At 45.2% G+C, this 18,439-nt stretch overlaps 44 non-coding genes across 44 annotated transcripts; 11 read left to right on the top strand and 33 right to left on the bottom strand.

Moving 5' to 3' along the window:
- Window positions 1-13: 13 nt before the first annotated feature.
- TRNAY-GUA (transfer RNA tyrosine (anticodon GUA)) lies at window positions 14-99 on the bottom strand. The gene is given in 2 exon segments: window positions 14-49; window positions 63-99. It is a non-coding gene; the product is annotated as a tRNA-Tyr (tRNA).
- Window positions 100-529: 430 nt separating this feature from the next.
- On the bottom strand, window positions 530-601 carry TRNAA-UGC (transfer RNA alanine (anticodon UGC)). Its single transcript has one exon. It is a non-coding gene; the product is annotated as a tRNA-Ala (tRNA).
- Window positions 602-738: 137 nt separating this feature from the next.
- Window positions 739-811, top strand: TRNAM-CAU (transfer RNA methionine (anticodon CAU)). Its single transcript has one exon. It is a non-coding gene; the product is annotated as a tRNA-Met (tRNA).
- Window positions 812-1,004: 193 nt separating this feature from the next.
- Window positions 1,005-1,076, bottom strand: TRNAA-CGC (transfer RNA alanine (anticodon CGC)). Its single transcript has one exon. It is a non-coding gene; the product is annotated as a tRNA-Ala (tRNA).
- Window positions 1,077-1,690: 614 nt separating this feature from the next.
- TRNAY-GUA (transfer RNA tyrosine (anticodon GUA)) lies at window positions 1,691-1,776 on the bottom strand. The gene is given in 2 exon segments: window positions 1,691-1,726; window positions 1,740-1,776. It is a non-coding gene; the product is annotated as a tRNA-Tyr (tRNA).
- A 430-nt stretch (window positions 1,777-2,206) lies between these two features.
- TRNAA-UGC (transfer RNA alanine (anticodon UGC)) lies at window positions 2,207-2,278 on the bottom strand. Its single transcript has one exon. It is a non-coding gene; the product is annotated as a tRNA-Ala (tRNA).
- A 137-nt stretch (window positions 2,279-2,415) lies between these two features.
- TRNAM-CAU (transfer RNA methionine (anticodon CAU)) lies at window positions 2,416-2,488 on the top strand. Its single transcript has one exon. It is a non-coding gene; the product is annotated as a tRNA-Met (tRNA).
- A 193-nt stretch (window positions 2,489-2,681) lies between these two features.
- TRNAA-UGC (transfer RNA alanine (anticodon UGC)) lies at window positions 2,682-2,753 on the bottom strand. The gene has a single exon. It is a non-coding gene; the product is annotated as a tRNA-Ala (tRNA).
- A 614-nt stretch (window positions 2,754-3,367) lies between these two features.
- Window positions 3,368-3,453, bottom strand: TRNAY-GUA (transfer RNA tyrosine (anticodon GUA)). Its single transcript is given in 2 exon segments — window positions 3,368-3,403; window positions 3,417-3,453. It is a non-coding gene; the product is annotated as a tRNA-Tyr (tRNA).
- Window positions 3,454-3,883: 430 nt separating this feature from the next.
- TRNAA-UGC (transfer RNA alanine (anticodon UGC)) lies at window positions 3,884-3,955 on the bottom strand. The gene has a single exon. It is a non-coding gene; the product is annotated as a tRNA-Ala (tRNA).
- A 137-nt stretch (window positions 3,956-4,092) lies between these two features.
- Window positions 4,093-4,165, top strand: TRNAM-CAU (transfer RNA methionine (anticodon CAU)). Its single transcript has one exon. It is a non-coding gene; the product is annotated as a tRNA-Met (tRNA).
- Window positions 4,166-4,358: 193 nt separating this feature from the next.
- Window positions 4,359-4,430, bottom strand: TRNAA-CGC (transfer RNA alanine (anticodon CGC)). Its single transcript has one exon. It is a non-coding gene; the product is annotated as a tRNA-Ala (tRNA).
- Window positions 4,431-5,044: 614 nt separating this feature from the next.
- TRNAY-GUA (transfer RNA tyrosine (anticodon GUA)) lies at window positions 5,045-5,130 on the bottom strand. The gene is given in 2 exon segments: window positions 5,045-5,080; window positions 5,094-5,130. It is a non-coding gene; the product is annotated as a tRNA-Tyr (tRNA).
- A 430-nt stretch (window positions 5,131-5,560) lies between these two features.
- On the bottom strand, window positions 5,561-5,632 carry TRNAA-UGC (transfer RNA alanine (anticodon UGC)). The gene has a single exon. It is a non-coding gene; the product is annotated as a tRNA-Ala (tRNA).
- Window positions 5,633-5,769: 137 nt separating this feature from the next.
- TRNAM-CAU (transfer RNA methionine (anticodon CAU)) lies at window positions 5,770-5,842 on the top strand. Its single transcript has one exon. It is a non-coding gene; the product is annotated as a tRNA-Met (tRNA).
- Window positions 5,843-6,035: 193 nt separating this feature from the next.
- On the bottom strand, window positions 6,036-6,107 carry TRNAA-CGC (transfer RNA alanine (anticodon CGC)). The gene has a single exon. It is a non-coding gene; the product is annotated as a tRNA-Ala (tRNA).
- A 614-nt stretch (window positions 6,108-6,721) lies between these two features.
- On the bottom strand, window positions 6,722-6,807 carry TRNAY-GUA (transfer RNA tyrosine (anticodon GUA)). Its single transcript is given in 2 exon segments — window positions 6,722-6,757; window positions 6,771-6,807. It is a non-coding gene; the product is annotated as a tRNA-Tyr (tRNA).
- Window positions 6,808-7,237: 430 nt separating this feature from the next.
- On the bottom strand, window positions 7,238-7,309 carry TRNAA-UGC (transfer RNA alanine (anticodon UGC)). The gene has a single exon. It is a non-coding gene; the product is annotated as a tRNA-Ala (tRNA).
- Window positions 7,310-7,446: 137 nt separating this feature from the next.
- Window positions 7,447-7,519, top strand: TRNAM-CAU (transfer RNA methionine (anticodon CAU)). Its single transcript has one exon. It is a non-coding gene; the product is annotated as a tRNA-Met (tRNA).
- A 193-nt stretch (window positions 7,520-7,712) lies between these two features.
- On the bottom strand, window positions 7,713-7,784 carry TRNAA-CGC (transfer RNA alanine (anticodon CGC)). Its single transcript has one exon. It is a non-coding gene; the product is annotated as a tRNA-Ala (tRNA).
- Window positions 7,785-8,398: 614 nt separating this feature from the next.
- TRNAY-GUA (transfer RNA tyrosine (anticodon GUA)) lies at window positions 8,399-8,484 on the bottom strand. Its single transcript is given in 2 exon segments — window positions 8,399-8,434; window positions 8,448-8,484. It is a non-coding gene; the product is annotated as a tRNA-Tyr (tRNA).
- A 430-nt stretch (window positions 8,485-8,914) lies between these two features.
- On the bottom strand, window positions 8,915-8,986 carry TRNAA-UGC (transfer RNA alanine (anticodon UGC)). The gene has a single exon. It is a non-coding gene; the product is annotated as a tRNA-Ala (tRNA).
- Window positions 8,987-9,123: 137 nt separating this feature from the next.
- On the top strand, window positions 9,124-9,196 carry TRNAM-CAU (transfer RNA methionine (anticodon CAU)). Its single transcript has one exon. It is a non-coding gene; the product is annotated as a tRNA-Met (tRNA).
- Window positions 9,197-9,389: 193 nt separating this feature from the next.
- Window positions 9,390-9,461, bottom strand: TRNAA-CGC (transfer RNA alanine (anticodon CGC)). The gene has a single exon. It is a non-coding gene; the product is annotated as a tRNA-Ala (tRNA).
- A 614-nt stretch (window positions 9,462-10,075) lies between these two features.
- TRNAY-GUA (transfer RNA tyrosine (anticodon GUA)) lies at window positions 10,076-10,161 on the bottom strand. The gene is given in 2 exon segments: window positions 10,076-10,111; window positions 10,125-10,161. It is a non-coding gene; the product is annotated as a tRNA-Tyr (tRNA).
- Window positions 10,162-10,591: 430 nt separating this feature from the next.
- TRNAA-UGC (transfer RNA alanine (anticodon UGC)) lies at window positions 10,592-10,663 on the bottom strand. Its single transcript has one exon. It is a non-coding gene; the product is annotated as a tRNA-Ala (tRNA).
- Window positions 10,664-10,800: 137 nt separating this feature from the next.
- On the top strand, window positions 10,801-10,873 carry TRNAM-CAU (transfer RNA methionine (anticodon CAU)). The gene has a single exon. It is a non-coding gene; the product is annotated as a tRNA-Met (tRNA).
- Window positions 10,874-11,066: 193 nt separating this feature from the next.
- TRNAA-CGC (transfer RNA alanine (anticodon CGC)) lies at window positions 11,067-11,138 on the bottom strand. The gene has a single exon. It is a non-coding gene; the product is annotated as a tRNA-Ala (tRNA).
- A 614-nt stretch (window positions 11,139-11,752) lies between these two features.
- Window positions 11,753-11,838, bottom strand: TRNAY-GUA (transfer RNA tyrosine (anticodon GUA)). The gene is given in 2 exon segments: window positions 11,753-11,788; window positions 11,802-11,838. It is a non-coding gene; the product is annotated as a tRNA-Tyr (tRNA).
- A 430-nt stretch (window positions 11,839-12,268) lies between these two features.
- On the bottom strand, window positions 12,269-12,340 carry TRNAA-UGC (transfer RNA alanine (anticodon UGC)). The gene has a single exon. It is a non-coding gene; the product is annotated as a tRNA-Ala (tRNA).
- A 137-nt stretch (window positions 12,341-12,477) lies between these two features.
- TRNAM-CAU (transfer RNA methionine (anticodon CAU)) lies at window positions 12,478-12,550 on the top strand. Its single transcript has one exon. It is a non-coding gene; the product is annotated as a tRNA-Met (tRNA).
- A 193-nt stretch (window positions 12,551-12,743) lies between these two features.
- Window positions 12,744-12,815, bottom strand: TRNAA-UGC (transfer RNA alanine (anticodon UGC)). Its single transcript has one exon. It is a non-coding gene; the product is annotated as a tRNA-Ala (tRNA).
- A 614-nt stretch (window positions 12,816-13,429) lies between these two features.
- TRNAY-GUA (transfer RNA tyrosine (anticodon GUA)) lies at window positions 13,430-13,515 on the bottom strand. Its single transcript is given in 2 exon segments — window positions 13,430-13,465; window positions 13,479-13,515. It is a non-coding gene; the product is annotated as a tRNA-Tyr (tRNA).
- Window positions 13,516-13,945: 430 nt separating this feature from the next.
- TRNAA-UGC (transfer RNA alanine (anticodon UGC)) lies at window positions 13,946-14,017 on the bottom strand. The gene has a single exon. It is a non-coding gene; the product is annotated as a tRNA-Ala (tRNA).
- Window positions 14,018-14,154: 137 nt separating this feature from the next.
- On the top strand, window positions 14,155-14,227 carry TRNAM-CAU (transfer RNA methionine (anticodon CAU)). The gene has a single exon. It is a non-coding gene; the product is annotated as a tRNA-Met (tRNA).
- Window positions 14,228-14,420: 193 nt separating this feature from the next.
- TRNAA-CGC (transfer RNA alanine (anticodon CGC)) lies at window positions 14,421-14,492 on the bottom strand. The gene has a single exon. It is a non-coding gene; the product is annotated as a tRNA-Ala (tRNA).
- Window positions 14,493-15,106: 614 nt separating this feature from the next.
- TRNAY-GUA (transfer RNA tyrosine (anticodon GUA)) lies at window positions 15,107-15,192 on the bottom strand. Its single transcript is given in 2 exon segments — window positions 15,107-15,142; window positions 15,156-15,192. It is a non-coding gene; the product is annotated as a tRNA-Tyr (tRNA).
- Window positions 15,193-15,622: 430 nt separating this feature from the next.
- Window positions 15,623-15,694, bottom strand: TRNAA-UGC (transfer RNA alanine (anticodon UGC)). The gene has a single exon. It is a non-coding gene; the product is annotated as a tRNA-Ala (tRNA).
- Window positions 15,695-15,831: 137 nt separating this feature from the next.
- TRNAM-CAU (transfer RNA methionine (anticodon CAU)) lies at window positions 15,832-15,904 on the top strand. The gene has a single exon. It is a non-coding gene; the product is annotated as a tRNA-Met (tRNA).
- Window positions 15,905-16,097: 193 nt separating this feature from the next.
- Window positions 16,098-16,169, bottom strand: TRNAA-CGC (transfer RNA alanine (anticodon CGC)). The gene has a single exon. It is a non-coding gene; the product is annotated as a tRNA-Ala (tRNA).
- A 614-nt stretch (window positions 16,170-16,783) lies between these two features.
- On the bottom strand, window positions 16,784-16,869 carry TRNAY-GUA (transfer RNA tyrosine (anticodon GUA)). The gene is given in 2 exon segments: window positions 16,784-16,819; window positions 16,833-16,869. It is a non-coding gene; the product is annotated as a tRNA-Tyr (tRNA).
- Window positions 16,870-17,299: 430 nt separating this feature from the next.
- Window positions 17,300-17,371, bottom strand: TRNAA-UGC (transfer RNA alanine (anticodon UGC)). Its single transcript has one exon. It is a non-coding gene; the product is annotated as a tRNA-Ala (tRNA).
- Window positions 17,372-17,508: 137 nt separating this feature from the next.
- Window positions 17,509-17,581, top strand: TRNAM-CAU (transfer RNA methionine (anticodon CAU)). Its single transcript has one exon. It is a non-coding gene; the product is annotated as a tRNA-Met (tRNA).
- A 193-nt stretch (window positions 17,582-17,774) lies between these two features.
- Window positions 17,775-17,846, bottom strand: TRNAA-CGC (transfer RNA alanine (anticodon CGC)). The gene has a single exon. It is a non-coding gene; the product is annotated as a tRNA-Ala (tRNA).
- Window positions 17,847-18,439: the final 593 nt, after the last annotated feature.

The following is an 18,439-nucleotide window of genomic DNA, read 5'->3' on the forward strand; positions in this document are numbered from 1 at the left end:
TTAAACCACAAAATCCTTCGAGCCGGATTTGAACCAGCGACCTAAGGATGCCTGAATTTATGCTACAGTCCTCCGCTCTACCAACTGAGCTATCGAAGGAGTAGTGGCAAACTTCCGTAGCACCAAAATTATCTCTCGCTCAAGAAAGGTTGTGGAGGGTGGGGACCAGGAGCAGACAGATGCACATCATCAATATTACCTGCCACTCCCCCTCAAAGTTACCAGAAAAGTAAGAGTCTCTGCTTTCGAGGAAGAACCCTTACCAATGACCAAGAGGGCTGCCACAGATTTCTATCCTAAATGTATTAAGATTGCCAAGATTAATCATCACTTTGATGGCTTAAACAAGTAAGATTCTTCTGTTGTATAAGCATCAAAAATGAGATAGCCCCATTTCATGGGTTTTTTCAAGGCAAACGTCTCACAGTTTAAGTGGGGTTGGTATCCCAGTTGCATGACATATCTCTTCCTTAATACTGATAGCCAGCCTTGTTTTCTGCCAAAATCCGAGACAAGCATGGCAAAAGTCTGGAGATGCCGGGGATTGAACCCGGGGCCTCATACATGCAAAGCATGCGCTCTACCACTGAGCTACATCCCCATGTCTGCCAAGTTTTACTGGCTGCCAAGTCAACCCATTTGACACTGCAGCATAAAGTCTCAGCCAGGAAAATCCTTAAGCCTCGTACCTGGAATATCTTCATGGTCTATAGTCCTATTTAGAGATGCTTGTGTGCAGCCTTCTTAGCGCAGTAGGCAGCGTGTCAGTCTCATAATCTGAAGGTCCTGAGTTCGATCCTCAGAGAGGGCATTTATTTCCTCCTTTTGGCAAGCAAAATTCTCAGATTTTCTTGAAAAGTGGAAACTATGCCTACTCCAAACACATTTTTCAAAGCAAACAATTTAAGCGGGGTTCTGACCCCCAACTGCCGGAGAAACCTCTACTTTCCACAAGATGGCAGGCTAGCCTTCTGGAAAAAGCCAAGATAGAGAACAGAGACTCCTGGAGATGCCGGGGATTGAACCCGGTGCCTCATACATGCGAAGCATGCGCTCTACCACTGAGCTACATCCCCTCGACTGCACTCTAACGTTTTGCTGGATGCAAGGAGACTCTGAAGCCCATGGACTGCAAAGTCTCGATTTGAGACTAGAATGTAAAGTGTCAGGCTTGGAATTGCTCACACCTCACGTGTGAACTGTCTTCATGGAGCATATATTTAGTGCAATCAGGGATCGATTCTCCGGCAGGGCTTTTATTTGCTCAGTTTGGAATGCAAAACTTCTCAGGATTCCCAAAAATGTGACAACTATTGGTCTACTTTCCTGCTTGCTCAGCCTTTCGGGAGATGATTCCATTGGATATTCCCTCTTGCCCATCGGTATACATTCAAATTGAAGGCAAGTCATAGTGTGATTGGCTGCCAAGCAGCTACCTTTGGAGCAGTGCAATTGGAAGTCTGCCAAGGGCATACATATATTAATGCAATGCTTTGGTATTAGTTCTGATCAGCAGGTTTCCTTGACTGTTCTTCACACCTCCCCTAGCGACGACTATGTCATCCATTCCCTTTGAAAGCAGATAGAGTACGCTTCTTTTCCGGTATTTATCGAAGCTCTGGGAATTTTTCATAGTCAATGGAAGGTATTGTTGATTCAAAGCAAAAGCCATGGAAATTAAACCACAAAATCCTTCGAGCCGGATTTGAACCAGCGACCTAAGGATGCCTGAATTTATGCTACAGTCCTCCGCTCTACCAACTGAGCTATCGAAGGAGTAGTGGCAAACTTCCGTAGCACCAAAATTATCTCTCGCTCAAGAAAGGTTGTGGAGGGTGGGGACCAGGAGCAGACAGATGCACATCATCAATATTACCTGCCACTCCCCCTCAAAGTTACCAGAAAAGTAAGAGTCTCTGCTTTCGAGGAAGAACCCTTACCAATGACCAAGAGGGCTGCCACAGATTTCTATCCTAAATGTATTAAGATTGCCAAGATTAATCATCACTTTGATGGCTTAAACAAGTAAGATTCTTCTGTTGTATAGGCATCAAAAATGAGATAGCCCCATTTCATGGGTTTTTTCAAGGCAAACGTCTCACAGTTTAAGTGGGGTTGGTATCCCAGTTGCATGACATATCTCTTCCTTAATACTGATAGCCAGCCTTGTTTTCTGCCAAAATCCGAGACAAGCATGGCAAAAGTCTGGAGATGCCGGGGATTGAACCCGGGGCCTCATACATGCAAAGCATGCGCTCTACCACTGAGCTACATCCCCATGTCTGCCAAGTTTTACTGGCTGCCAAGTCAACCCATTTGACACTGCAGCATAAAGTCTCAGCCAGGAAAATCCTTAAGCCTCGTACCTGGAATATCTTCATGGTCTATAGTCCTATTTAGAGATGCTTGTGTGCAGCCTTCTTAGCGCAGTAGGCAGCGCGTTAGTCTCATAATCTGAAGGTCCTGAGTTCGATCCTCAGAGAGGGCATTTATTTCCTCCTTTTGGCAAGCAAAATTCTCAGATTTTCTTGAAAAGTGGAAACTATGCCTACTCCAAACACATTTTTCAAAGCAAACAATTTAAGCGGGGTTCTGACCCCCAACTGCCGGAGAAACCTCTACTTTCCACAAGATGGCAGGCTAGCCTTCTGGAAAAAGCCAAGATAGAGAACAGAGACTCCTGGAGATGCCGGGGATTGAACCCGGGGCCTCATACATGCAAAGCATGCGCTCTACCACTGAGCTACATCCCCTCGACTGCACTCTAACGTTTTGCTGGATGCAAGGAGACTCTGAAGCCCATGGACTGCAAAGTCTCGATTTGAGACTAGAATGTAAAGTGTCAGGCTTGGAATTGCTCACACCTCACGTGTGAACTGTCTTCATGGAGCATATATTTAGTGCAATCAGGGATCGATTCTCCGGCAGGGCTTTTATTTGCTCAGTTTGGAATGCAAAACTTCTCAGGATTCCCAAAAATGTGACAACTATTGGTCTACTTTCCTGCTTGCTCAGCCTTTCGGGAGATGATTCCATTGGATATTCCCTCTTGCCCATCGGTATACATTCAAATTGAAGGCAAGTCATAGTGTGATTGGCTGCCAAGCAGCTACCTTTGGAGCAGTGCAATTGGAAGTCTGCCAAGGGCATACATATATTAATGCAATGCTTTGGTATTAGTTCTGATCAGCAGGTTTCCTTGACTGTTCTTCACACCTCCCCTAGCGACGACTATGTCATCCATTCCCTTTGAAAGCAGATAGAGTACGCTTCTTTTCCGGTATTTATCGAAGCTCTGGGAATTTTTCATAGTCAATGGAAGGTATTGTTGATTCAAAGCAAAAGCCATGGAAATTAAACCACAAAATCCTTCGAGCCGGATTTGAACCAGCGACCTAAGGATGCCTGAATTTATGCTACAGTCCTCCGCTCTACCAACTGAGCTATCGAAGGAGTAGTGGCAAACTTCCGTAGCACCAAAATTATCTCTCGCTCAAGAAAGGTTGTGGAGGGTGGGGACCAGGAGCAGACAGATGCACATCATCAATATTACCTGCCACTCCCCCTCAAAGTTACCAGAAAAGTAAGAGTCTCTGCTTTCGAGGAAGAACCCTTACCAATGACCAAGAGGGCTGCCACAGATTTCTATCCTAAATGTATTAAGATTGCCAAGATTAATCATCACTTTGATGGCTTAAACAAGTAAGATTCTTCTGTTGTATAAGCATCAAAAATGAGATAGCCCCATTTCATGGGTTTTTTCAAGGCAAACGTCTCACAGTTTAAGTGGGGTTGGTATCCCAGTTGCATGACATATCTCTTCCTTAATACTGATAGCCAGCCTTGTTTTCTGCCAAAATCCGAGACAAGCATGGCAAAAGTCTGGAGATGCCGGGGATTGAACCCGGGGCCTCATACATGCAAAGCATGCGCTCTACCACAGAGCTACATCCCCATGTCTGCCAAGTTTTACTGGCTGCCAAGTCAACCCATTTGACACTGCAGCATAAAGTCTCAGCCAGGAAAATCCTTAAGCCTCGTACCTGGAATATCTTCATGGTCTATAGTCCTATTTAGAGATGCTTGTGTGCAGCCTTCTTAGCGCAGTAGGCAGCGCGTCAGTCTCATAATCTGAAGGTCCTGAGTTCGATCCTCAGAGAGGGCATTTATTTCCTCCTTTTGGCAAGCAAAATTCTCAGATTTTCTTGAAAAGTGGAAACTATGCCTACTCCAAACACATTTTTCAAAGCAAACAATTTAAGCGGGGTTCTGACCCCCAACTGCCGGAGAAACCTCTACTTTCCACAAGATGGCAGGCTAGCCTTCTGGAAAAAGCCAAGATAGAGAACAGAGACTCCTGGAGATGCCGGGGATTGAACCCGGGGCCTCATACATGCGAAGCATGCGCTCTACCACTGAGCTACATCCCCTCGACTGCACTCTAACGTTTTGCTGGATGCAAGGAGACTCTGAAGCCCATGGACTGCAAAGTCTCGATTTGAGACTAGAATGTAAAGTGTCAGGCTTGGAATTGCTCACACCTCACGTGTGAACTGTCTTCATGGAGCATATATTTAGTGCAATCAGGGATCGATTCTCCGGCAGGGCTTTTATTTGCTCAGTTTGGAATGCAAAACTTCTCAGGATTCCCAAAAATGTGACAACTATTGGTCTACTTTCCTGCTTGCTCAGCCTTTCGGGAGATGATTCCATTGGATATTCCCTCTTGCCCATCGGTATACATTCAAATTGAAGGCAAGTCATAGTGTGATTGGCTGCCAAGCAGCTACCTTTGGAGCAGTGCAATTGGAAGTCTGCCAAGGGCATACATATATTAATGCAATGCTTTGGTATTAGTTCTGATCAGCAGGTTTCCTTGACTGTTCTTCACACCTCCCCTAGCGACGACTATGTCATCCATTCCCTTTGAAAGCAGATAGAGTACGCTTCTTTTCCGGTATTTATCGAAGCTCTGGGAATTTTTCATAGTCAATGGAAGGTATTGTTGATTCAAAGCAAAAGCCATGGAAATTAAACCACAAAATCCTTCGAGCCGGATTTGAACCAGCGACCTAAGGATGCCTGAATTTATGCTACAGTCCTCCGCTCTACCAACTGAGCTATCGAAGGAGTAGTGGCAAACTTCCGTAGCACCAAAATTATCTCTCGCTCAAGAAAGGTTGTGGAGGGTGGGGACCAGGAGCAGACAGATGCACATCATCAATATTACCTGCCACTCCCCCTCAAAGTTACCAGAAAAGTAAGAGTCTCTGCTTTCGAGGAAGAACCCTTACCAATGACCAAGAGGGCTGCCACAGATTTCTATCCTAAATGTATTAAGATTGCCAAGATTAATCATCACTTTGATGGCTTAAACAAGTAAGATTCTTCTGTTGTATAAGCATCAAAAATGAGATAGCCCCATTTCATGGGTTTTTTCAAGGCAAACGTCTCACAGTTTAAGTGGGGTTGGTATCCCAGTTGCATGACATATCTCTTCCTTAATACTGATAGCCAGCCTTGTTTTCTGCCAAAATCCGAGACAAGCATGGCAAAAGTCTGGAGATGCCGGGGATTGAACCCGGGGCCTCATACATGCAAAGCATGCGCTCTACCACAGAGCTACATCCCCATGTCTGCCAAGTTTTACTGGCTGCCAAGTCAACCCATTTGACACTGCAGCATAAAGTCTCAGCCAGGAAAATCCTTAAGCCTCGTACCTGGAATATCTTCATGGTCTATAGTCCTATTTAGAGATGCTTGTGTGCAGCCTTCTTAGCGCAGTAGGCAGCGCGTCAGTCTCATAATCTGAAGGTCCTGAGTTCGATCCTCAGAGAGGGCATTTATTTCCTCCTTTTGGCAAGCAAAATTCTCAGATTTTCTTGAAAAGTGGAAACTATGCCTACTCCAAACACATTTTTCAAAGCAAACAATTTAAGCGGGGTTCTGACCCCCAACTGCCGGAGAAACCTCTACTTTCCACAAGATGGCAGGCTAGCCTTCTGGAAAAAGCCAAGATAGAGAACAGAGACTCCTGGAGATGCCGGGGATTGAACCCGGGGCCTCATACATGCGAAGCATGCGCTCTACCACTGAGCTACATCCCCTCGACTGCACTCTAACGTTTTGCTGGATGCAAGGAGACTCTGAAGCCCATGGACTGCAAAGTCTCGATTTGAGACTAGAATGTAAAGTGTCAGGCTTGGAATTGCTCACACCTCACGTGTGAACTGTCTTCATGGAGCATATATTTAGTGCAATCAGGGATCGATTCTCCGGCAGGGCTTTTATTTGCTCAGTTTGGAATGCAAAACTTCTCAGGATTCCCAAAAATGTGACAACTATTGGTCTACTTTCCTGCTTGCTCAGCCTTTCGGGAGATGATTCCATTGGATATTCCCTCTTGCCCATCGGTATACATTCAAATTGAAGGCAAGTCATAGTGTGATTGGCTGCCAAGCAGCTACCTTTGGAGCAGTGCAATTGGAAGTCTGCCAAGGGCATACATATATTAATGCAATGCTTTGGTATTAGTTCTGATCAGCAGGTTTCCTTGACTGTTCTTCACACCTCCCCTAGCGACGACTATGTCATCCATTCCCTTTGAAAGCAGATAGAGTACGCTTCTTTTCCGGTATTTATCGAAGCTCTGGGAATTTTTCATAGTCAATGGAAGGTATTGTTGATTCAAAGCAAAAGCCATGGAAATTAAACCACAAAATCCTTCGAGCCGGATTTGAACCAGCGACCTAAGGATGCCTGAATTTATGCTACAGTCCTCCGCTCTACCAACTGAGCTATCGAAGGAGTAGTGGCAAACTTCCGTAGCACCAAAATTATCTCTCGCTCAAGAAAGGTTGTGGAGGGTGGGGACCAGGAGCAGACAGATGCACATCATCAATATTACCTGCCACTCCCCCTCAAAGTTACCAGAAAAGTAAGAGTCTCTGCTTTCGAGGAAGAACCCTTACCAATGACCAAGAGGGCTGCCACAGATTTCTATCCTAAATGTATTAAGATTGCCAAGATTAATCATCACTTTGATGGCTTAAACAAGTAAGATTCTTCTGTTGTATAAGCATCAAAAATGAGATAGCCCCATTTCATGGGTTTTTTCAAGGCAAACGTCTCACAGTTTAAGTGGGGTTGGTATCCCAGTTGCATGACATATCTCTTCCTTAATACTGATAGCCAGCCTTGTTTTCTGCCAAAATCCGAGACAAGCATGGCAAAAGTCTGGAGATGCCGGGGATTGAACCCGGGGCCTCATACATGCAAAGCATGCGCTCTACCACTGAGCTACATCCCCATGTCTGCCAAGTTTTACTGGCTGCCAAGTCAACCCATTTGACACTGCAGCATAAAGTCTCAGCCAGGAAAATCCTTAAGCCTCGTACCTGGAATATCTTCATGGTCTATAGTCCTATTTAGAGATGCTTGTGTGCAGCCTTCTTAGCGCAGTAGGCAGCGCGTCAGTCTCATAATCTGAAGGTCCTGAGTTCGATCCTCAGAGAGGGCATTTATTTCCTCCTTTTGGCAAGCAAAATTCTCAGATTTTCTTGAAAAGTGGAAACTATGCCTACTCCAAACACATTTTTCAAAGCAAACAATTTAAGCGGGGTTCTGACCCCCAACTGCCGGAGAAACCTCTACTTTCCACAAGATGGCAGGCTAGCCTTCTGGAAAAAGCCAAGATAGAGAACAGAGACTCCTGGAGATGCCGGGGATTGAACCCGGGGCCTCATACATGCGAAGCATGCGCTCTACCACTGAGCTACATCCCCTCGACTGCACTCTAACGTTTTGCTGGATGCAAGGAGACTCTGAAGCCCATGGACTGCAAAGTCTCGATTTGAGACTAGAATGTAAAGTGTCAGGCTTGGAATTGCTCACACCTCACGTGTGAACTGTCTTCATGGAGCATATATTTAGTGCAATCAGGGATCGATTCTCCGGCAGGGCTTTTATTTGCTCAGTTTGGAATGCAAAACTTCTCAGGATTCCCAAAAATGTGACAACTATTGGTCTACTTTCCTGCTTGCTCAGCCTTTCGGGAGATGATTCCATTGGATATTCCCTCTTGCCCATCGGTATACATTCAAATTGAAGGCAAGTCATAGTGTGATTGGCTGCCAAGCAGCTACCTTTGGAGCAGTGCAATTGGAAGTCTGCCAAGGGCATACATATATTAATGCAATGCTTTGGTATTAGTTCTGATCAGCAGGTTTCCTTGACTGTTCTTCACACCTCCCCTAGCGACGACTATGTCATCCATTCCCTTTGAAAGCAGATAGAGTACGCTTCTTTTCCGGTATTTATCGAAGCTCTGGGAATTTTTCATAGTCAATGGAAGGTATTGTTGATTCAAAGCAAAAGCCATGGAAATTAAACCACAAAATCCTTCGAGCCGGATTTGAACCAGCGACCTAAGGATGCCTGAATTTATGCTACAGTCCTCCGCTCTACCAACTGAGCTATCGAAGGAGTAGTGGCAAACTTCCGTAGCACCAAAATTATCTCTCGCTCAAGAAAGGTTGTGGAGGGTGGGGACCAGGAGCAGACAGATGCACATCATCAATATTACCTGCCACTCCCCCTCAAAGTTACCAGAAAAGTAAGAGTCTCTGCTTTCGAGGAAGAACCCTTACCAATGACCAAGAGGGCTGCCACAGATTTCTATCCTAAATGTATTAAGATTGCCAAGATTAATCATCACTTTGATGGCTTAAACAAGTAAGATTCTTCTGTTGTATAAGCATCAAAAATGAGATAGCCCCATTTCATGGGTTTTTTCAAGGCAAACGTCTCACAGTTTAAGTGGGGTTGGTATCCCAGTTGCATGACATATCTCTTCCTTAATACTGATAGCCAGCCTTGTTTTCTGCCAAAATCCGAGACAAGCATGGCAAAAGTCTGGAGATGCCGGGGATTGAACCCGGGGCCTCATACATGCAAAGCATGCGCTCTACCACTGAGCTACATCCCCATGTCTGCCAAGTTTTACTGGCTGCCAAGTCAACCCATTTGACACTGCAGCATAAAGTCTCAGCCAGGAAAATCCTTAAGCCTCGTACCTGGAATATCTTCATGGTCTATAGTCCTATTTAGAGATGCTTGTGTGCAGCCTTCTTAGCGCAGTAGGCAGCGCGTCAGTCTCATAATCTGAAGGTCCTGAGTTCGATCCTCAGAGAGGGCATTTATTTCCTCCTTTTGGCAAGCAAAATTCTCAGATTTTCTTGAAAAGTGGAAACTATGCCTACTCCAAACACATTTTTCAAAGCAAACAATTTAAGCGGGGTTCTGACCCCCAACTGCCCGAGAAACCTCTACTTTCCACAAGATGGCAGGCTAGCCTTCTGGAAAAAGCCAAGATAGAGAACAGAGACTCCTGGAGATGCCGGGGATTGAACCCGGGGCCTCATACATGCGAAGCATGCGCTCTACCACTGAGCTACATCCCCTCGACTGCACTCTAACGTTTTGCTGGATGCAAGGAGACTCTGAAGCCCATGGACTGCAAAGTCTCGATTTGAGACTAGAATGTAAAGTGTCAGGCTTGGAATTGCTCACACCTCACGTGTGAACTGTCTTCATGGAGCATATATTTAGTGCAATCAGGGATCGATTCTCCGGCAGGGCTTTTATTTGCTCAGTTTGGAATGCAAAACTTCTCAGGATTCCCAAAAATGTGACAACTATTGGTCTACTTTCCTGCTTGCTCAGCCTTTCGGGAGATGATTCCATTGGATATTCCCTCTTGCCCATCGGTATACATTCAAATTGAAGGCAAGTCATAGTGTGATTGGCTGCCAAGCAGCTACCTTTGGAGCAGTGCAATTGGAAGTCTGCCAAGGGCATACATATATTAATGCAATGCTTTGGTATTAGTTCTGATCAGCAGGTTTCCTTGACTGTTCTTCACACCTCCCCTAGCGACGACTATGTCATCCATTCCCTTTGAAAGCAGATAGAGTACGCTTCTTTTCCGGTATTTATCGAAGCTCTGGGAATTTTTCATAGTCAATGGAAGGTATTGTTGATTCAAAGCAAAAGCCATGGAAATTAAACCACAAAATCCTTCGAGCCGGATTTGAACCAGCGACCTAAGGATGCCTGAATTTATGCTACAGTCCTCCGCTCTACCAACTGAGCTATCGAAGGAGTAGTGGCAAACTTCCGTAGCACCAAAATTATCTCTCGCTCAAGAAAGGTTGTGGAGGGTGGGGACCAGGAGCAGACAGATGCACATCATCAATATTACCTGCCACTCCCCCTCAAAGTTACCAGAAAAGTAAGAGTCTCTGCTTTCGAGGAAGAACCCTTACCAATGACCAAGAGGGCTGCCACAGATTTCTATCCTAAATGTATTAAGATTGCCAAGATTAATCATCACTTTGATGGCTTAAACAAGTAAGATTCTTCTGTTGTATAAGCATCAAAAATGAGATAGCCCCATTTCATGGGTTTTTTCAAGGCAAACGTCTCACAGTTTAAGTGGGGTTGGTATCCCAGTTGCATGACATATCTCTTCCTTAATACTGATAGCCAGCCTTGTTTTCTGCCAAAATCCGAGACAAGCATGGCAAAAGTCTGGAGATGCCGGGGATTGAACCCGGGGCCTCATACATGCAAAGCATGCGCTCTACCACTGAGCTACATCCCCATGTCTGCCAAGTTTTACTGGCTGCCAAGTCAACCCATTTGACACTGCAGCATAAAGTCTCAGCCAGGAAAATCCTTAAGCCTCGTACCTGGAATATCTTCATGGTCTATAGTCCTATTTAGAGATGCTTGTGTGCAGCCTTCTTAGCGCAGTAGGCAGCGTGTCAGTCTCATAATCTGAAGGTCCTGAGTTCGATCCTCAGAGAGGGCATTTATTTCCTCCTTTTGGCAAGCAAAATTCTCAGATTTTCTTGAAAAGTGGAAACTATGCCTACTCCAAACACATTTTTCAAAGCAAACAATTTAAGCGGGGTTCTGACCCCCAACTGCCCGAGAAACCTCTACTTTCCACAAGATGGCAGGCTAGCCTTCTGGAAAAAGCCAAGATAGAGAACAGAGACTCCTGGAGATGCCGGGGATTGAACCCGGTGCCTCATACATGCGAAGCATGCGCTCTACCACTGAGCTACATCCCCTCGACTGCACTCTAACGTTTTGCTGGATGCAAGGAGACTCTGAAGCCCATGGACTGCAAAGTCTCGATTTGAGACTAGAATGTAAAGTGTCAGGCTTGGAATTGCTCACACCTCACGTGTGAACTGTCTTCATGGAGCATATATTTAGTGCAATCAGGGATCGATTCTCCGGCAGGGCTTTTATTTGCTCAGTTTGGAATGCAAAACTTCTCAGGATTCCCAAAAATGTGACAACTATTGGTCTACTTTCCTGCTTGCTCAGCCTTTCGGGAGATGATTCCATTGGATATTCCCTCTTGCCCATCGGTATACATTCAAATTGAAGGCAAGTCATAGTGTGATTGGCTGCCAAGCAGCTACCTTTGGAGCAGTGCAATTGGAAGTCTGCCAAGGGCATACATATATTAATGCAATGCTTTGGTATTAGTTCTGATCAGCAGGTTTCCTTGACTGTTCTTCACACCTCCCCTAGCGACGACTATGTCATCCATTCCCTTTGAAAGCAGATAGAGTACGCTTCTTTTCCGGTATTTATCGAAGCTCTGGGAATTTTTCATAGTCAATGGAAGGTATTGTTGATTCAAAGCAAAAGCCATGGAAATTAAACCACAAAATCCTTCGAGCCGGATTTGAACCAGCGACCTAAGGATGCCTGAATTCATGCTACAGTCCTCCGCTCTACCAACTGAGCTATCGAAGGAGTAGTGGCAAACTTCCGTAGCACCAAAATTATCTCTCGCTCAAGAAAGGTTGTGGAGGGTGGGGACCAGGAGCAGACAGATGCACATCATCAATATTACCTGCCACTCCCCCTCAAAGTTACCAGAAAAGTAAGAGTCTCTGCTTTCGAGGAAGAACCCTTACCAATGACCAAGAGGGCTGCCACAGATTTCTATCCTAAATGTATTAAGATTGCCAAGATTAATCATCACTTTGATGGCTTAAACAAGTAAGATTCTTCTGTTGTATAGGCATCAAAAATGAGATAGCCCCATTTCATGGGTTTTTTCAAGGCAAACGTCTCACAGTTTAAGTGGGGTTGGTATCCCAGTTGCATGACATATCTCTTCCTTAATACTGATAGCCAGCCTTGTTTTCTGCCAAAATCCGAGACAAGCATGGCAAAAGTCTGGAGATGCCGGGGATTGAACCCGGGGCCTCATACATGCAAAGCATGCGCTCTACCACTGAGCTACATCCCCATGTCTGCCAAGTTTTACTGGCTGCCAAGTCAACCCATTTGACACTGCAGCATAAAGTCTCAGCCAGGAAAATCCTTAAGCCTCGTACCTGGAATATCTTCATGGTCTATAGTCCTATTTAGAGATGCTTGTGTGCAGCCTTCTTAGCGCAGTAGGCAGCGCGTTAGTCTCATAATCTGAAGGTCCTGAGTTCGATCCTCAGAGAGGGCATTTATTTCCTCCTTTTGGCAAGCAAAATTCTCAGATTTTCTTGAAAAGTGGAAACTATGCCTACTCCAAACACATTTTTCAAAGCAAACAATTTAAGCGGGGTTCTGACCCCCAACTGCCGGAGAAACCTCTACTTTCCACAAGATGGCAGGCTAGCCTTCTGGAAAAAGCCAAGATAGAGAACAGAGACTCCTGGAGATGCCGGGGATTGAACCCGGGGCCTCATACATGCAAAGCATGCGCTCTACCACTGAGCTACATCCCCTCGACTGCACTCTAACGTTTTGCTGGATGCAAGGAGACTCTGAAGCCCATGGACTGCAAAGTCTCGATTTGAGACTAGAATGTAAAGTGTCAGGCTTGGAATTGCTCACACCTCACGTGTGAACTGTCTTCATGGAGCATATATTTAGTGCAATCAGGGATCGATTCTCCGGCAGGGCTTTTATTTGCTCAGTTTGGAATGCAAAACTTCTCAGGATTCCCAAAAATGTGACAACTATTGGTCTACTTTCCTGCTTGCTCAGCCTTTCGGGAGATGATTCCATTGGATATTCCCTCTTGCCCATCGGTATACATTCAAATTGAAGGCAAGTCATAGTGTGATTGGCTGCCAAGCAGCTACCTTTGGAGCAGTGCAATTGGAAGTCTGCCAAGGGCATACATATATTAATGCAATGCTTTGGTATTAGTTCTGATCAGCAGGTTTCCTTGACTGTTCTTCACACCTCCCCTAGCGACGACTATGTCATCCATTCCCTTTGAAAGCAGATAGAGTACGCTTCTTTTCCGGTATTTATCGAAGCTCTGGGAATTTTTCATAGTCAATGGAAGGTATTGTTGATTCAAAGCAAAAGCCATGGAAATTAAACCACAAAATCCTTCGAGCCGGATTTGAACCAGCGACCTAAGGATGCCTGAATTTATGCTACAGTCCTCCGCTCTACCAACTGAGCTATCGAAGGAGTAGTGGCAAACTTCCGTAGCACCAAAATTATCTCTCGCTCAAGAAAGGTTGTGGAGGGTGGGGACCAGGAGCAGACAGATGCACATCATCAATATTACCTGCCACTCCCCCTCAAAGTTACCAGAAAAGTAAGAGTCTCTGCTTTCGAGGAAGAACCCTTACCAATGACCAAGAGGGCTGCCACAGATTTCTATCCTAAATGTATTAAGATTGCCAAGATTAATCATCACTTTGATGGCTTAAACAAGTAAGATTCTTCTGTTGTATAAGCATCAAAAATGAGATAGCCCCATTTCATGGGTTTTTTCAAGGCAAACGTCTCACAGTTTAAGTGGGGTTGGTATCCCAGTTGCATGACATATCTCTTCCTTAATACTGATAGCCAGCCTTGTTTTCTGCCAAAATCCGAGACAAGCATGGCAAAAGTCTGGAGATGCCGGGGATTGAACCCGGGGCCTCATACATGCAAAGCATGCGCTCTACCACTGAGCTACATCCCCATGTCTGCCAAGTTTTACTGGCTGCCAAGTCAACCCATTTGACACTGCAGCATAAAGTCTCAGCCAGGAAAATCCTTAAGCCTCGTACCTGGAATATCTTCATGGTCTATAGTCCTATTTAGAGATGCTTGTGTGCAGCCTTCTTAGCGCAGTAGGCAGCGCGTCAGTCTCATAATCTGAAGGTCCTGAGTTCGATCCTCAGAGAGGGCATTTATTTCCTCCTTTTGGCAAGCAAAATTCTCAGATTTTCTTGAAAAGTGGAAACTATGCCTACTCCAAACACATTTTTCAAAGCAAACAATTTAAGCGGGGTTCTGACCCCCAACTGCCGGAGAAACCTCTACTTTCCACAAGATGGCAGGCTAGCCTTCTGGAAAAAGCCAAGATAGAGAACAGAGACTCCTGGAGATGCCGGGGATTGAACCCGGTGCCTCATACATGCGAAGCATGCGCTCTACCACTGAGCTACATCCCCTCGACTGCACTCTAACGTTTTGCTGGATGCAAGGAGACTCTGAAGCCCATGGACTGCAAAGTCTCGATTTGAGACTAGAATGTAAAGTGTCAGGCTTGGAATTGCTCACACCTCACGTGTGAACTGTCTTCATGGAGCATATATTTAGTGCAATCAGGGATCGATTCTCCGGCAGGGCTTTTATTTGCTCAGTTTGGAATGCAAAACTTCTCAGGATTCCCAAAAATGTGACAACTATTGGTCTACTTTCCTGCTTGCTCAGCCTTTCGGGAGATGATTCCATTGGATATTCCCTCTTGCCCATCGGTATACATTCAAATTGAAGGCAAGTCATAGTGTGATTGGCTGCCAAGCAGCTACCTTTGGAGCAGTGCAATTGGAAGTCTGCCAAGGGCATACATATATTAATGCAATGCTTTGGTATTAGTTCTGATCAGCAGGTTTCCTTGACTGTTCTTCACACCTCCCCTAGCGACGACTATGTCATCCATTCCCTTTGAAAGCAGATAGAGTACGCTTCTTTTCCGGTATTTATCGAAGCTCTGGGAATTTTTCATAGTCAATGGAAGGTATTGTTGATTCAAAGCAAAAGCCATGGAAATTAAACCACAAAATCCTTCGAGCCGGATTTGAACCAGCGACCTAAGGATGCCTGAATTTATGCTACAGTCCTCCGCTCTACCAACTGAGCTATCGAAGGAGTAGTGGCAAACTTCCGTAGCACCAAAATTATCTCTCGCTCAAGAAAGGTTGTGGAGGGTGGGGACCAGGAGCAGACAGATGCACATCATCAATATTACCTGCCACTCCCCCTCAAAGTTACCAGAAAAGTAAGAGTCTCTGCTTTCGAGGAAGAACCCTTACCAATGACCAAGAGGGCTGCCACAGATTTCTATCCTAAATGTATTAAGATTGCCAAGATTAATCATCACTTTGATGGCTTAAACAAGTAAGATTCTTCTGTTGTATAAGCATCAAAAATGAGATTGCCCCATTTCATGGGTTTTTTCAAGGCAAACGTCTCACAGTTTAAGTGGGGTTGGTATCCCAGTTGCATGACATATCTCTTCCTTAATACTGATAGCCAGCCTTGTTTTCTGCCAAAATCCGAGACAAGCATGGCAAAAGTCTGGAGATGCCGGGGATTGAACCCGGGGCCTCATACATGCAAAGCATGCGCTCTACCACTGAGCTACATCCCCATGTCTGCCAAGTTTTACTGGCTGCCAAGTCAACCCATTTGACACTGCAGCATAAAGTCTCAGCCAGGAAAATCCTTAAGCCTCGTACCTGGAATATCTTCATGGTCTATAGTCCTATTTAGAGATGCTTGTGTGCAGCCTTCTTAGCGCAGTAGGCAGCGCGTTAGTCTCATAATCTGAAGGTCCTGAGTTCGATCCTCAGAGAGGGCATTTATTTCCTCCTTTTGGCAAGCAAAATTCTCAGATTTTCTTGAAAAGTGGAAACTATGCCTACTCCAAACACATTTTTCAAAGCAAACAATTTAAGCGGGGTTCTGACCCCCAACTGCCGGAGAAACCTCTACTTTCCACAAGATGGCAGGCTAGCCTTCTGGAAAAAGCCAAGATAGAGAACAGAGACTCCTGGAGATGCCGGGGATTGAACCCGGGGCCTCATACATGCGAAGCATGCGCTCTACCACTGAGCTACATCCCCTCGACTGCACTCTAACGTTTTGCTGGATGCAAGGAGACTCTGAAGCCCATGGACTGCAAAGTCTCGATTTGAGACTAGAATGTAAAGTGTCAGGCTTGGAATTGCTCACACCTCACGTGTGAACTGTCTTCATGGAGCATATATTTAGTGCAATCAGGGATCGATTCTCCGGCAGGGCTTTTATTTGCTCAGTTTGGAATGCAAAACTTCTCAGGATTCCCAAAAATGTGACAACTATTGGTCTACTTTCCTGCTTGCTCAGCCTTTCGGGAGATGATTCCATTGGATATTCCCTCTTGCCCATCGGTATACATTCAAATTGAAGGCAAGTCATAGTGTGATTGGCTGCCAAGCAGCTACCTTTGGAGCAGTGCAATTGGAAGTCTGCCAAGGGCATACATATATTAATGCAATGCTTTGGTATTAGTTCTGATCAGCAGGTTTCCTTGACTGTTCTTCACACCTCCCCTAGCGACGACTATGTCATCCATTCCCTTTGAAAGCAGATAGAGTACGCTTCTTTTCCGGTATTTATCGAAGCTCTGGGAATTTTTCATAGTCAATGGAAGGTATTGTTGATTCAAAGCAAAAGCCATGGAAATTAAACCACAAAATCCTTCGAGCCGGATTTGAACCAGCGACCTAAGGATGCCTGAATTTATGCTACAGTCCTCCGCTCTACCAACTGAGCTATCGAAGGAGTAGTGGCAAACTTCCGTAGCACCAAAATTATCTCTCGCTCAAGAAAGGTTGTGGAGGGTGGGGACCAGGAGCAGACAGATGCACATCATCAATATTACCTGCCACTCCCCCTCAAAGTTACCAGAAAAGTAAGAGTCTCTGCTTTCGAGGAAGAACCCTTACCAATGACCAAGAGGGCTGCCACAGATTTCTATCCTAAATGTATTAAGATTGCCAAGATTAATCATCACTTTGATGGCTTAAACAAGTAAGATTCTTCTGTTGTATAAGCATCAAAAATGAGATAGCCCCATTTCATGGGTTTTTTCAAGGCAAACGTCTCACAGTTTAAGTGGGGTTGGTATCCCAGTTGCATGACATATCTCTTCCTTAATACTGATAGCCAGCCTTGTTTTCTGCCAAAATCCGAGACAAGCATGGCAAAAGTCTGGAGATGCCGGGGATTGAACCCGGGGCCTCATACATGCAAAGCATGCGCTCTACCACAGAGCTACATCCCCATGTCTGCCAAGTTTTACTGGCTGCCAAGTCAACCCATTTGACACTGCAGCATAAAGTCTCAGCCAGGAAAATCCTTAAGCCTCGTACCTGGAATATCTTCATGGTCTATAGTCCTATTTAGAGATGCTTGTGTGCAGCCTTCTTAGCGCAGTAGGCAGCGCGTCAGTCTCATAATCTGAAGGTCCTGAGTTCGATCCTCAGAGAGGGCATTTATTTCCTCCTTTTGGCAAGCAAAATTCTCAGATTTTCTTGAAAAGTGGAAACTATGCCTACTCCAAACACATTTTTCAAAGCAAACAATTTAAGCGGGGTTCTGACCCCCAACTGCCGGAGAAACCTCTACTTTCCACAAGATGGCAGGCTAGCCTTCTGGAAAAAGCCAAGATAGAGAACAGAGACTCCTGGAGATGCCGGGGATTGAACCCGGGGCCTCATACATGCGAAGCATGCGCTCTACCACTGAGCTACATCCCCTCGACTGCACTCTAACGTTTTGCTGGATGCAAGGAGACTCTGAAGCCCATGGACTGCAAAGTCTCGATTTGAGACTAGAATGTAAAGTGTCAGGCTTGGAATTGCTCACACCTCACGTGTGAACTGTCTTCATGGAGCATATATTTAGTGCAATCAGGGATCGATTCTCCGGCAGGGCTTTTATTTGCTCAGTTTGGAATGCAAAACTTCTCAGGATTCCCAAAAATGTGACAACTATTGGTCTACTTTCCTGCTTGCTCAGCCTTTCGGGAGATGATTCCATTGGATATTCCCTCTTGCCCATCGGTATACATTCAAATTGAAGGCAAGTCATAGTGTGATTGGCTGCCAAGCAGCTACCTTTGGAGCAGTGCAATTGGAAGTCTGCCAAGGGCATACATATATTAATGCAATGCTTTGGTATTAGTTCTGATCAGCAGGTTTCCTTGACTGTTCTTCACACCTCCCCTAGCGACGACTATGTCATCCATTCCCTTTGAAAGCAGATAGAGTACGCTTCTTTTCCGGTATTTATCGAAGCTCTGGGAATTTTTCATAGTCAATGGAAGGTATTGTTGATTCAAAGCAAAAGC

This window comes from Lissotriton vulgaris, chromosome 1_1 (genome assembly GCF_964263255.1).
Source record: "Lissotriton vulgaris chromosome 1_1, aLisVul1.2, whole genome shotgun sequence".
Lineage (NCBI taxonomy): Eukaryota > Metazoa > Chordata > Amphibia > Caudata > Salamandridae > Lissotriton > Lissotriton vulgaris.